The sequence below is a fragment of the Crinia signifera genome, chromosome 1 (genome assembly GCF_055691185.1).
Source record: "Crinia signifera chromosome 1, ASM5569118v1, whole genome shotgun sequence".
In the NCBI taxonomy this organism is placed as follows: Eukaryota; Metazoa; Chordata; class Amphibia; order Anura; family Myobatrachidae; genus Crinia; species Crinia signifera.
In genome coordinates this window covers 402256535-402266896 of record NC_139217.1, presented here as the reverse complement: position 1 = coordinate 402266896, position 10362 = coordinate 402256535, and the positions used below count along the sequence as shown (strand labels likewise).

General features: G+C 43.3%; 1 pseudogene; it reads right to left on the bottom strand.

The window, feature by feature from the left end:
• Positions 1 to 8175: 8175 nt before the first annotated feature.
• On the bottom strand, positions 8176 to 8292 carry LOC146038993 (5S ribosomal RNA; annotated as a pseudogene).
• Positions 8293 to 10362: the final 2070 nt, after the last annotated feature.

Below are 10362 nucleotides of genomic sequence, written 5' to 3'. Positions count from 1 at the left end.
CCCACCGCGGCGAAAGACGGGGCGTGGCCTCACAATAGTGCTGCAGGTATAGGCCACGCCCCCTTTCTGACAGGCCACGCACCCAAAATTCAGCGTGCACACCGTCCCGCCGCCCCCTTCCCAGGTGTTGGGAGGTATGTGCGTGTGGTGACTACATCCGTAGTCCTACGCTGTGCTGGTGATATGACCAACTGTGGCGAGCTTTTACTTTAACCCCAATGTATGTCAGCTTATTACAAGTAAAGTATTGTTTTATTTATTCTGCTGACTGTGCTCTATCTGTTCTTCTTTTATAAATATATATATATATATATAGGAATACAAAAATGCCGGCACTCCAGGGTTTACACAAGCAACATACTCAGGTGCCAGAATGATGATCAATACACAGTCCAATAATCCCAGGGTGTGGGATAAGAAACGGCACTCAGAGATTAACGGCTTTTGAAAACTTGTATTTAGAATACAAACATGTAGGGCATCATAGGTGACGTTTCGGGGTATCAGCCCCTTCTTCAGACCCTCCTACAGCAAATTACACACATGAAAATAACACATTTTATACCTTACCCATAGCTGACATGCTGCACAGCGTCTCCCCGCCGCGTCACCCGCTCCCGTAAGTCGTCAGCGCACACTTCTATCTCAGGACGCCCTGGACGTTGCTAGGCAACGTTCAGTTTGCGTTCCATTAGACAGGAAGTGTCAGCCCGACGTCCCAGGCAGCAGGACGAGCGGCTTGGCAACACAAGTGCAGTCATGCCAGCCGGGAACAAGATACAAACAAAAACAACAAAAGGCCGGTATCCTTCTGTTCCCGGCTGGCATGACTGCACTTGTGTTGCCAAGCCGCTCGTCCTGCTGCCTGGGACGTCGGGCTGACACTTCCTGTCTAATGGAACGCAAACTGAACGTTGCCTAGCAACGTTCAGGGCGTCCTGAGACGGAAGTGTGCGCTGACGACTTCCGGGAGCGGGTGACGTGGTGGGGAGACGCTGTGCAGCATGTCAGCTATGGGTAAGGTATAAAATGTGTTATTTTCATGTGTGTAATTTGCTGTTGGAGGGTCTGAAGAAGGGGCTGATACCCCGAAACGTCACCTATGATGCCCTACATCCTCACCGGTCTGGTGCTTTCTACATCGTGCTTATGACGGACTCCTGCCGCCTGGGTTGATATCTGCAGTTTGTCTGCACATATATTGTCCTAAACCTACATGTACGTGAGCTATATTATTTTAGTAAAGTATTACTTTTACATTGCTCATTCGTGCGCTTCTCTGTTTTTTTCTACATACATACATATATATACTTCCAGAAAAAAGGCTGCGTCACTCCAGGGGACTTTTAAAAGTTTTTTAGTGCAATACAATATCCATAATATGCAGGTTACAAGCTTAACAGATTAACGTTTAGATGCCTAATGGCATTTTGGTCATGACCATATGTATCCTCAATGCATACAATTGAATGCATTGAGGATACATGTGGTCGTGACCAAGACAACGTCAAAAATTCAATATATGTTTAATAAGGGACACTTTTCCTTCCCCTTCCGCGGCCCGCCCCTAGCTGCTGTGACTGTCTGCTGCTGTTGTACATTTGCTGCTGCTGTAGTACTCATTTACATTCATATTTCATACACTGTCACAACATGATAATTATATTCAATATTCATTATGTGTGCGCGGCTTCCTGTTTCCTTTCCTGCTTGGCTTGGCCGGGACTCGGAGACGTCCTTGACATCACACAGTTGAACTGGAGTCGTAAGAGTCAGCCGGGTGCGTGCGCGGCACGTGCATGTGCAGAAGAAAGCATTACTAGTATCCAGCGTCAGGTAAAGTTCTATCGCGCATGTGAAAAACCTCCCGGCAGCGGTGCCCCCCTTGTTCCTCTGCGCATGCGCAAGTAAGCGATGGTGGGAACCATCAATGGCTGGCGATAGAATGGTTTATAGCCATCGATGGTTCCGTCCGAAAATGCCCTTGATGGCATCCATTGATGGGAAATGCATTGATGGCCATCCCTAGTACACACCCATGCTTCTAGGTACCACGTTCACAATCTCTCCATATATGGAACAAATTCCTTCTCAAATGGACAAAACCCCACCCAAATTCTAATTTTCTCTGCACATGTTACATCTGCCCCCCCTTTTTGCAGTGCACATGGTTGTGACCATTTGAGAAGGAATTTGCCCCCCTGAGGGGGTGTGTCATGCTCCTCCCAAAGGGCGTGTCTAGTTCCCTATATGGAGAGATTGTGATAAGAGATTATGAACGTGGCACCTAGAAGGATGTGTACTGCTACATCTCAGAGGAATCTTTTAAAATGACTTATATCCAAATATAGATGAGCACAAAAGCAGTTAGTAAGAGCTACTGTATTTGATAAAGTGCTGGGAAATGGCGCTGATGATTCAATGTAAATGTATCTGTCTCTCATTCCTTGTTTCCCAAAAAATGTAACAGTGAAAGGAGAGAGATTGCTAGACTAATGAGGGAGAGAGGGAGATTGCTGCTATTTCAGGGAGTCTCCTGCAGAATGCAGGCGGGTAGGCAACTATGGGTTAAGATATGGAAAATGAATAACGTTGCATACAGTTTGAGGTAAACAAAAGACAAGTGTTGAATATTTATCTAGTAATTACATGTACATCACAAAACATGAAAAATAACCAGAGAGAAACAGTATAGGATATAATAACCTCATAATATAACTATATTTTATCTCCACTTAACAGGCACAAATAATACTTCTGAGAATATTAAATATTGAAAGTTCATGCTTCAAGTGAGTGAGGTAAACTTTTTTCCAGTGGATCCCGTCTTGATAAGATTGCATCCTATTAATTCACTAAGATGCAATGACATTATTAAGACACCACATCACCGAATAATGGTGCCTGTTGAAGTCTTAGGCTGCATTGTCATGAATGTTACTGCAGTTCCATATATAATATGGCTGCCTATATTGTCTTTATGACACAGGTATACTTTATGTCCATTTACTGTATTTAATGTGACATTATACCACAATAAGACCTAATTAAATTGTCCTATATTTTCCTTTTACACCTACAGTATTCTTTTGCATTTCAACGTAGCATGTAAAAAAAGATTGCTTGGCCCTAAAACCTATAATTATCTCTGCGTGCTTGCAGTTCTATCTGCAGTGTAAATGTAAAGCTCAATTCCTAGTGAACTCAGGTGGAGTAAATTGCAATTAAACATCTCTGTGCATTATTGCATATTGATGTTTCAGAAAACATACCTTTTCTTTAAGTGTATCCTTGTACTTTTCTTTAATCCCTAAATGTCAAACAATTCTCACAAGCCACAGCAAAATTATAATAATTTAGCAATTTTTTTTACATACATTTTATTAAAATGTTTAAAATAAATCAAATAAATAAATGCTGAATCAAAATTGTAGTGATCTTTTTCTGATAGAAGCTTATTTTTTCAGCCGCAATAATTCATTTATCATCATAATCAAATAATTACATAATTGAAATACTAAACGTTTATTTTTGAAAATTCATTAATTTGCTTAAATAGACCTTAATAATGTAGCACTTGAGTAATTATAATGGTGGGCATACAATGAGGACAGTATAAAGAAAAAAGGTAGACTTACAGGAGGCATGGATGAAAACGTGTTCTTAAATGTGAAGGGAAATAATTCAGTATATATAACCGCACAGTAAGTCCCGGTTGCTGTTGTCAGATTGTGTTTTGTAGGGATCTTACATTGTTGCTGCAGGCTTTAAATAAGTAACACAGATAAATGTTGTCCTTGGAATACTTGGAAGTATACCTATTTTTCAATATTGAAGAACTGTTAAATACAATTCCTCTTCTGGATTATCTATTCTCTTTCTGTAAACATTTTTAAGTGAATCATTATTTAGCAGGACTAAAAAAAGTACAGAATAAATTCTTTGAAATTGCTCCACTATCCTGTTGAGTTGTGTATACTAGGTGTTATTGGCAGACAACAACACATTGTGGTTGGCAGACATGACCGGAGGTTAGTCTTAACCAGGAACGAGTGTTTTTTGTAGTGCTCAGTGATGGTACAGCTGTACTCTTCTAATACACAAACAATGATGAAGGAGTAGAGGTTACAATACAGGTGATGTGGAACATACATAGTACATGCTGGTCATGTATGTAGGCAGTATCACATGACACACATGTATTGCAGGGTTCTTGTTGAATAGGGGTGTGCAATAGGTTTCCAAATGTACAAAAAATATTATATTTATAAACAAAGTGAATATTAAGTTTTGTAATATTCACTGGAGAAGTCTGTGCAAAGTTGCATGTGCTCAAACCATATGTTGGAGCACCTGGAACAGTCTGAAGCAGGTACATTATGTCTTCTATATGCTGAATGAAGGTCTTCACTGCAGCTTCTAGTACGTCAAAATGAATCCCACACTTGCACTTGATTTGTGGGAATACATAGAAGTCACGAGGGACCAATTCTGTACTATATTGCTGTTGACTATGCTCCTGTATGTTTATGGGCTAGAAAATCCACCACTTTCATGGACTTGTGGGCAGGTGCAATGTTATAAGGGAAAGGGCACCACAAGCATGGGTTAATGGAGGGCACCTGAAAATGGCTGCCAGCACTTGTGACAGGCATTGGTTGGAATACCTTTCTTAACTTAAACACAGCAGCTTGCAGTTGGTCAAAACTCTTGTGCTGTTACAGACCACTCTTGTAGCCATAGCAGATCATGGTTCTCTAGTGGCATCTGTTGAGCTCATAATGAGTTTGCGAAGGTAGTGAACATCCTGACTTTTTTGGCGTGCATTGTTGCTTATATATAGTTCTCTGCTTGGACATTTCACAAGAACTTTAGTCAGACATTATAGTTCACAACCAGACAGTTGTGTCTATATGCACTGCTTACCCGGAAAATGACTGCACACTATTTAAAAACATGTGTACAGTATGTACCAATTTGGTGCAGATTAATTTAGTGGAGTAGCTTTAGGACTTTACATCTGAGGTTTATCAATTACAGCCCATTTTTCTCACACTGCAATTTTAGAAGGATAAAGAGCGCTATTAATGTTGGTTAAATTAATAAAATAATAAAATATTATGGGGTGCTGGGTGATATATAGTAATGAGTGGTACCTGTAAAAGAAGATTATGTTAAAAAACAATGTTTACACCCTTTTGGGGAATTGGTGTTGTGATTTAAGAACAAATTTCTCCGTGCGGCACTGTCCCTATCTTGCCCTGTGTACCTCCGACCTGAGTCTTCCGTGATGGTCTACGGTACTTGAGCGGAGAGGAGAAGGCTTGCTGGAAGGGACGGTTGGACCACGCGTCCGTGGCAGCCGCTGCGCTGATCTTCCGTCTCTGCCGATATCCGGTTGGAACAATTGTGCAAAACCAGTGCTGCTTGTGAACAAATGGAGCCTTAACCACAGACCACTAAACCAAAAATAGAGTGGCTTTTCATACAAAACATAGCGCAAGTGAACTACTTTTCTATTACTTTTTCCTGTATTTCTAATAACATGGTAAGGCCCTAAGGATCAGATTCACCACAAATAACATCCGTGAAGGATGAAGTGGGATTCTCTGGGATTCTGGAGATAATCACCAACATTTGTGAGTTCCCTGGATATTCTGGGAGAATAGACATGTTATGTTATGGGCCTGATTCAGAACTGATTGCTGGGCTGCAAATCTTCAGTGCCCAACAATCAGTTAAACGCCTCTACGCCAGAGTCTCCCCGCCCCTGTGCACAACTGCGAATGCGATCACAGCCATGCACACAGGGGGAAATGCATGTGTAATCACTCTCAATCTACTGGATTTCCCCCGTTCACAGCCGCCAGGTGAGTCTAGACTTACTCTGCGATGGCCGTGGGAATATGGAGGCCGCTGCTGACATCAGTGGCCCTTCCTCCATATAGCCGTGCACTGCCTGCATTTTTCGAGACACTCCCAGAAAATTCGGCCGCCATCCGTCAATCATCTTGCAAATGGCCAGGAATTGCTTGCTTCATTCGCAGGGGGACCCCGCGCATACGCACTGTGTACCAGGTGTATGCGCGGTCGTTCAGTAATCGCTCAGGCTGCAAACTTGCAGCCCAGCAATTGGATCTGAATCAGTCACTATGTACAGGCTATGTAAATGATATACTGAGTGACCTAATGTAGGCACTAAGGAAACTTGTAATAAGCAAATTAAACACTTACTGTAACCATGTGGAATTTATAACTGCATATTATAGGACTTCTCTGCAGTGTTTACTATACCCCCACCTCTCTGGTAGCTGAAACAAGTCTGGTAACACAGATTATTAGCACTATCGTAGCACAGGACTGAAATCCTCAATGATGATTGTTCTGAACTGTATTAACCTGATGATGTCTCAGCTCATCTCACTGATGAATTGTCAATGAAAGTCCTCACACAAGTATCCAGTAATGTAGTGCAGTCATTACTGCAATAGAGATTCTATTAATACTGGATTATTTTCTAAGAATATAGTGTCAGTCAGTAATAATAGGGAAAGGGCTTTGGGAATGACAGTGAGTGGCTTAAGATATATTCACGGATCACACAACCCTCACAAAACATTTTACTTTTTACAGAACCATAGCCATTAAAGTGGACATGAGAAACTATCAGATTACAAAAATAACATTGCACTTTCTGTTATTTAGATTGGTTATGATGATACGGAACTTGTCGGCGGATTACGTTTGCATTGTTAGTTGAGAAGACTGCTGATCTTGTAGTTCCTCAGTGTCAGGCACCCAAAGTTGTCATGCTTTTATTGTTTAGCATTAATTAGGTTTATATTGTAGCTTTATATGCAGGTTCTGCTTTTCCTTAAAGATTATGCTGTGATGAGTTTGGGAAGTACTCTGGCCTTCCTATTAATTGGATGAAATCCTCTATCCATCCTCTTAGGGGGTCAACCCTTGTCACTCCAATTATCTCTCTGCCTTTATTATGGGTTACCTCATTTAAATATCTGGGTGTGTTGGTATCTAGTGACCACTAGGCGGCTCTAGGCATTTGTCTACGGCGCTGACCACTGGAGGGTGGCAGTTTGGAGCAGGTCCCTTTCCCCCCTGGATGAAGGTGAGTGCAACTCCTCCCGCCCCCTTGATGGAGGTGAGTGCAACTCCCCCTCCGGAGTGACTAGGCGGCGGCCGCAGCATCACACGTTCCCCCTCTCCCCACCCCTGGAGTTACTTAGCGGCACTGGCCACATCACCCGACAACCCCCGCCCCTGGCAACCCCCCCCTTGTAATGACGCGGAGGCCTGCCGCCGCAATACCCGTAACCCACCTGTGTGGAGCGGCCGGCCTGTCATTGCAATATCCGGCAACCCCCCATGTGGAGCGGCCGGTCTGCCGCCGCAATACCCGGCACCCCCCGGATCGCCCCCACCAGCCTGGGGCACTCTGGTGTCTAGCATCGGCCCTGGCTGCATACTATATAACAGTAGATGTAACAAAAACAGAATATTTATGCAGCTGTCAGAGTACACACATCAGTTGCAGGACACATAGTTTACAGCTGTATCACAAGTGTAGTAGCCAATATACCCAAGGCGCCATCCGGGTATATCACACAGGAGGCAATATGGAATGTATACATTATATGAATCAAAAAAGTGTCTAAGACAGACGCAGGAAGAACACAGAGGTTTTTTAGGGCACACTTTAGAAATAAGTAAGTGAAGAGAATGTAGGATGGGTGAAATAAAATCGAACCTTTATTCATTCATATATAAAAAATTACGTCACAAATTTTAAATGCACAAAAGGTTGCAGAAAGTAACATAATATGCAATTTTAAGTGTAAAAACACATTAATATCTACATATACATGACACTGATAATTAATCATGTAAAATCGATATAGTAGGCGAAATTGATTGCAGTGTAAGCCCAGCCACTTGATGGTTTTGAAACAAAGAATAAGAAATAAATTGTGAAAATTATGAAAATTAGCACGTTAGAAATTGTCTTATACCAATACAGTCTATCACAATAATTCTTGTTCAGGGACCAGAGGTTGATGTTATTCAAATTAGTTGTTATTCACAGGTTTGGATTGCATAGAGTTGAATGAGAGTTTTAAGCAGGATAGAGGCATTGCTGCTTCTGCTGTCTGAATGAAAATACAGCACTGGATATTCCCTGGTGGTCTCCCAAGAGGTACTGATCCAGCCAGTCACTGCTTAGCTGCTGAGTTCGGATGGGATCAGGCGGCACAGCGATGTATGGCAGTATGTATTGACAGATGAGAGCCCCAAAATGATACAAGGAGCCAAGTATCACTTCTGCTTTTCCTCTGGTGTCAACCAGGTGAATGAGAGAGTGATTGAGTCCAAGTGGTAGACAGTAGTAAGCTCGGAACAAGTGAGATGTGGAAATGATTCACATGAAGAAGGAATGTGCCCACTGCTTAGGTGTCCACAATGTGGAAGTGCTGTGTACTGTGGTACATGCAGGGGTAAATGAGGTCTTGTTACTTTGTTAGCTGATTTGACTGACCAATGATTGAAAAATCAACAAGGGTGTCATACATAGAAAGAATATAGTGACTCTTGTTCAGAGAAAATTATTGTAAATTATAGTGACATCTAAGTATTGAGGAGAATCCAAATAGAGCACAAAAAATATATATAGAGGAGAGGTATATATATATATATATATATATATAGAGAGAGAGAGAGAGAGAGAGAGAGAGAGAGAGAGAGAGAGAGAGACAAATCAAACAGAAATCTCCTAAATACTGTAGAGTACCTGTGCGGTGCAGATAATATGAGCTGATTCTCTTACTGTCCAGTGGTCACTCTGACCAGTAAGAGGTTAGATACAATTGTTGCCACTTGTACATCAACAATTGGTAACATAAATGCAAACCTGGGGCTGTAGACACTCTCTCCGGTGTAAGTTTATACATGCAAAGTGAGTTAACAGTGCAAAGCAATATCATTAAAGTGTATGGTAAATACACAGGTTTGTTAGCAGTGCAGAGCCAATAAGGGGATAAAGCTTTAAGAATTCCTGCAGATAATGAGAATTCCCGCATGCAGTGTATACATTCAGGGGTGTAACTATAGCACCGCAGCCCCCGCGGTCGCGCGGGGGGGGGGCTGTGCAGGTGGGGGCGCCGGGGGGCTGCGGTGCTATAGTAATGCCTCCGCCCCCCATCCCCCGCAGGCTTACCTGTCTGCGCGTCCCGGCTCCCCTCCTGGCTTCAATCAATTCTATGGAGACAGACCACGATAAAATGGCCGCCCCATAAAGCAGACAGTTCTCTGAAACTGTCTGCGGTATGGGGGCGGCCATTTTATCGTGGTCCGTCTGCATAGAATTATTAATTGAAGCCAGGAGGGGAGCCGGGATGCGCAGACAGGTAAGCCTGTGGCGATGGGGGGCACCGGCGGCCGGGGGGGGGAGAGGCTGGCGGGGAGGGGGGGGAGCCCCCCCCATTAACGGCAGCGGGGTGCCCCAAACCAAGCTACGCCACTGTATACATTATATATAAGTCTTAGAAAAGAGTAAACAGTACCCACCTATTTATGTTGAAACTGAGAAAATATATATATATATTGCAGTGTATTGCAGCATCAAAGCAAATAAAAAATGTCCATGGTTCTGTCCCCAGCATCCATGGCTCTGTCCCCGGCATCCATGCCAAGTGTAGTGAGTGCCTCTCACACAGCGCCGGTAACCGCCAGATTCCCTGCGCTGGCGGACGCCGTCTGAGAGGGGATCATGCGGGCGTGGTCGGAGAGGGGATCATGCGGGCGCCGGCAGAGAGGCGCTCCTGCGTCTCAGTAATTAGTAGCACATGCGCCTCATGCATAAAGGGGGTATGCGGGCGCAAGTGCGTCCTATGCACAATAAAGAAGGCATTTTCAAACCCCACTATGCATGCCAGCCCAAAGCGCGGCGAGCAGACTCGTTATGCGTCCTCCCGACCTGTTCATACCCCCACTATCCACGTCGGCGTGGAGTTGATTTTATAAAGTGTGGCGAGCGAAGTGGAACACATGTGAAGTAATCCACGTCCCCTCGCGGGGTTTGCTATGCTCGCCATGCTTTGGGCTCGGTGGCTCGCCACACTTTTTAAAATCAACTCCACGCCGACGTAGATAGTGGGGGTATGAACAGGTCGGGATTGACCGCAGCTTTACCAACTGTTTAAGTATATGAACATATTTTTACAGTGAGCTGTGTTATAGTAGACTTTGCTCTTATTTGTTATTCCAGTGTAGTTTATTTCTCATTTCTGTTATTGCTAATAAAACAGTAATTTAATAACAAACTGAAGTGTAAGTAATTTCCTTTCT